Below are 4,448 nucleotides of genomic sequence, written 5' to 3' on the forward strand. Positions count from 1 at the left end.
TTCATCCATCCTAAGTCAGTTTCTGTTTCTTAAAATGTTTAACTTGGAAGAGAGAGGAGATGAAGATGGCAGAATAGGAAAAGGTGGAACTCACCTCCCCATAGGAACATATCAAAAATACATCTGCATATGGAACAAATCCCACTGAAAACTAACTGGAAATTGGCAGAAAAACTCTGTACACCAAGGTTATAAGAAGGATCCACACACAAGCAGTAGGAACGGAAGAGAAGCAATCAGGTCAGGACCTGTGCCCCTGTGAGGGGACACAGCGGAAAAGGGAAATTACACAGGTGGAGATCCTCCCTAGGGAATGGGCGGTTCCAGCCACATATTGGGCACCCCAGTCCTGGGGTCCAACACAGGGAAGGCTGGTCCCCTTGGCCGCTTGGAGGGTCAGTGGGACTAACAGGAGGGCTGTGGGAATCCCGGACTCCACTCATGAGGAGCACACAGGAGTTGCTTTGCTCCCAAAACAGCGCAAAGAGGACAGACTGAAACTGCTGAGGAGACTGGCTGGTTTCCCATGACATCCCCAGCGTGAGCCCTAACCTGAGCCAAGGGAATGCTCCAGCCCATTTACTTCACATCACAGCTCTACGACTGAGGAAAAGCGCTCGACCACGTGACACAGAGGCAGCTCAGCTCTGAAGCAGCATCTGAGCAGGGCTGGGGCAGCCACTACCGGTGCTTGCACAAGCAGTGCATCAGAAGTAGCCCAAACTCTGTCTGTGGCCAAACCGCCACAGCCTGTGCCTCAATACATACAAGGAGCCCACACGGGCCCTGCCTGCACTGCAGTGCAGCTCCAAACCAGGGCAGGGGTGGCAGAGGCAAAGGGGAGAGATCAGCTGTGAGGGACAAAGGAGACTCAGACCCAAAGTAGCACCTGAGTGGAGCAGGGCATAGGCAGCTGGCCCAGGCAGTGACACTTGCACAGGCAATGCATCACATGCAGCTCAGACTTCTGTATGTGGTTGGAGCACCACAGCCCATGCCCCAACACACACCAAGTGCTTCCATGGGCCCCACTTGCCCCAGCACTTCTCCCCTATGGGGCAAGTTTGCTGGTGCTAGGAGGGGGCAGATCACACACTTAAAGAGAACAGAGAAAGTTTAGACCTGCCACTCAGGGCTTCTGCTCCAGCAACGAGGGATGGGCCCCTGCCCCCGATAGGGTGATGATGGCCACTGAGCAGAGGGCAGAGGGGAAGCCCCAGCTCGCATCTAGTTCAAGCCCTGGATCCCCCTTCTCCAACCTCACCTCCCACCAAGATGATAGCTGCCAGCAAAACAGGAAAGACATGGCTTATGTTCACATCAAATCCAACTCTCCCACCAAAGCCAAAGGACACACACAGACTGTACAGGGAGGCTCCCACATAAGGGCACACCTTCAAGATCTCAAGCAGGGAACTGTTTCACCAAATTTGCTAGAGACAAAAAAGGTGAGCAAAATGAGAAGACAGAGAAATTGGTCTCATTTGAAAAAGCGAGAGAAAAACCCCTGAAACAAATAATGAGAAATAATGTACCAGATAAAGAATTCAAAGCATTAGTAATAAGAATGCTAACTGAATTAGCAAAAAGAATAGAGGAACACAGTGGAATTTTAATCAGTCAGAACTGAAGAATACAATAACTGAAATAAAAAATACACGAGAAAGGATTAATACCAGAGAAGGTGATACAGATTAATGCATAAATGATCCAGAAGATAGAATAATGGAAATCATCCAATCAGAACAGCAAAAGGAATTTTTTTTTTTTAATGAGAACAATTTAAGAGATCTCTGGAATAACAACAAGTAGACCAACATTTACATTACAGGGGTCCCAGAAGGTGAAGAGAGAGAGAAGGGGAATGAAAATATATTTGATGAAAATATGGCTGAAAATTTAATAAAACTTTGGAAGAAAACAGCTATGCAATCCAGGAAGCACAGAGGATCCCAAACAAGATGAGTCCAAACAGATCCACACTAAGGCATATCATACTTAAAATAACAAGAGTTAAAGATACAGAGAATTTAAAGGCAGCAAGAGAAAAACAAAGAGTCATATATAAGGGAACCCCCATAAGGCTATAAGCTGATTTTTCTGCAGAAACTTTGCAGGCTGGAAGGGACAGGCATCACTATTGAAAGTGCTAAAAGGGAAAAACCTGGTTTTCCTGTGGGACACGGTGGTGGCGGTTGGGTCGGAAGAGTGAGCGACTCTTCGGCTAGTTTTTCTTGCTTGTTTTCTCCTCCCTTTTTTTTGTCAGTAGAGCGCAGTTATGGGTCGCAAGAAGCAGCAGCAGCTGAAGCCATGGTGCTGGTATTGTAATAGAGATTTTGATGATGAGAAGATCCTTATACAGCACCAAAAAGCAAAGCATCTTAAATGTCATATATGTCATAAGAAATTGTATACAGGACCTGGCTTAGCTATTCATTGCATGCAGGTGCATAAAGAGACAATAGATGCAGTACCAAATGCAATACCTGGGAGAACAGACATAGAGTTGGAAATATATGGTATGGCAGGTATTCCAGAAAAAGACATGGATGAAAGAAGACGACTTCTTGAACAGAAAACACAAGCAGAGAGTCAAAAAAAGAAGCAACCAGAGGATTCTGATGAATATGATGATGATGACTCTGCAGCTTCAACTTCATTTCAACCACAGCCTGTTCAACCTCAACAAGGTTATATCCCCCCAATGGCACAACCAGGACTACCACCAGTTCCCGAAGCACCAGGAATGCCTCCAGGCATACCTCCATTAATGCCAGGTGTTCCTCCTCTGATGCCAAGAATGCCACCAGTTATGCCAGGAATGCCACCTGGAATGATGCCAATGGGTGGAATGATGCCACCTGGACCAGGAATACCACCTCTGATGCCTGGTATGCCACCAGGTATGCCCCCTCCTGTTCCACGTCCTGGAATTCCCCAATGACTCAAGCACAGGCTGTTTCAGTGCCAGGTATTCTTAACAGACCACCTGCAGGAACAACAACAGTTCCAGCTCCACAGCCTCCAGTTACTAAGCCTCTTTTCCCCAGTGCAGGACAGGCTCAGGCAGCTGCCCAAGGACCTGTTGGTACAGATTTCAAGCCCTTAAATAGTACCCCTGCAACAACTACAGAACCCCCAAAGCCTACATTCCCTGCATATACACAGTCTACAGCTTCAACCACTAGTACAACAAATAGCACTGCAGCTAAACCAGCAGCTTCAATAACAAGTAAGCCTGCTACACTTACGACGACCAGTGCAACCAGTAAGTTGATCCATCCAGATGAGGATATATTGCTGGCAGAGAGAAGAGCACAGTTACCTAAATATCAACGTAATCTTCCTTGACCAGGAGAGGCTCCCATTGGTAATCCACCCATTGGACCAATTGGAGCTACGATGCCACCACAGCCAGGCATCCCACAGCAACAAGGAATGAGACCCCCAATGCCACCTCATGGTCAGTATGGTGGTCATCATCAAGGGATGCCAGGTTATCTTCCTGGTGCTATGCCGCCGTATGGGCAGGGACCGCCAATGGTGCCCCCTTACCAAGGTGGGCCTCCTTGACCTCCGATGGGAATGAGACCTCCTGTAGTGTCGCAAGGTGGCAATTACTTATCTTACTTCATCCAGTCTAATAGGTTTGGAGATTAAACCTTTTCTCAACTTGTGCTGTTTATATAGCCAAGCTTCCGTCAATAAGACTTCATTGTGACTTTAACAAACACTATCTTCCCACATACCAGGAACTATTGGACATTTATTTTACATGCAAAAATTTATTTGGAATAATAAAGCAGGAACTTTTCCTGAAGTTGCAATTAAAAAAAAATAAAAATAAAAGGGAAAAACCTGCAACCTAGGATACTCTACCCAGCAAAATTATCATTTAGAACTAAAGGAGAGATAAACTTCTCAGACAAGCAAAAACTAAAAGAGTTAATCGATGTTAAACCTACTTTAGAGAAAAGTTAAAGGGTCTTCTCTAAGTGGAAAATAAAAGGCATTAACAAGAAGAAAGAATCCACAGGAACAGAAAAATCCCACTAGTAAAGAATAACATATAGTAAAGGCTGAGGATTAACCACTTAAATAAGCTAGTACAAAGAATGAAAGAAAAAAATTGTAAAAGCAACTATAACTAAAATACATAGTAAAGGGATAAATAAAAAGATGTAAAATATGACATCAAAAGCACAAAATGTGGGGAAGGAAAATAAAACTTGTAGATCTTATACTGCTTACAAGAGACTCACTTCAGAACTAAAGACACACACAGACTAAAAGTAAGAGAATGGAAAAAGATATTTCACGCAAATAGAAATGACAAGAAGTTGGGGATAGCGATATTCATCTCAGATAAAATAGACTAAAACAAAGTCTATAACAAAAGACAAAGAAGGGCATTATATGATGATAAAAGGATCGATACAAGAAGAGGA

The 4,448-nt window shown here is 44.6% G+C and overlaps 1 pseudogene; it reads left to right on the top strand.

Moving 5' to 3' along the window:
* The first annotated feature begins 2,267 nt into the window (after window positions 1–2,267).
* Window positions 2,268–3,600, top strand: LOC103019424 (BUB3-interacting and GLEBS motif-containing protein ZNF207-like; annotated as a pseudogene).
* Window positions 3,601–4,448: the final 848 nt, after the last annotated feature.

Source organism: Balaenoptera acutorostrata, chromosome 16 (assembly GCF_949987535.1).
Source record: "Balaenoptera acutorostrata chromosome 16, mBalAcu1.1, whole genome shotgun sequence".
NCBI classification, from domain to species: Eukaryota; Metazoa; Chordata; class Mammalia; order Artiodactyla; family Balaenopteridae; genus Balaenoptera; species Balaenoptera acutorostrata.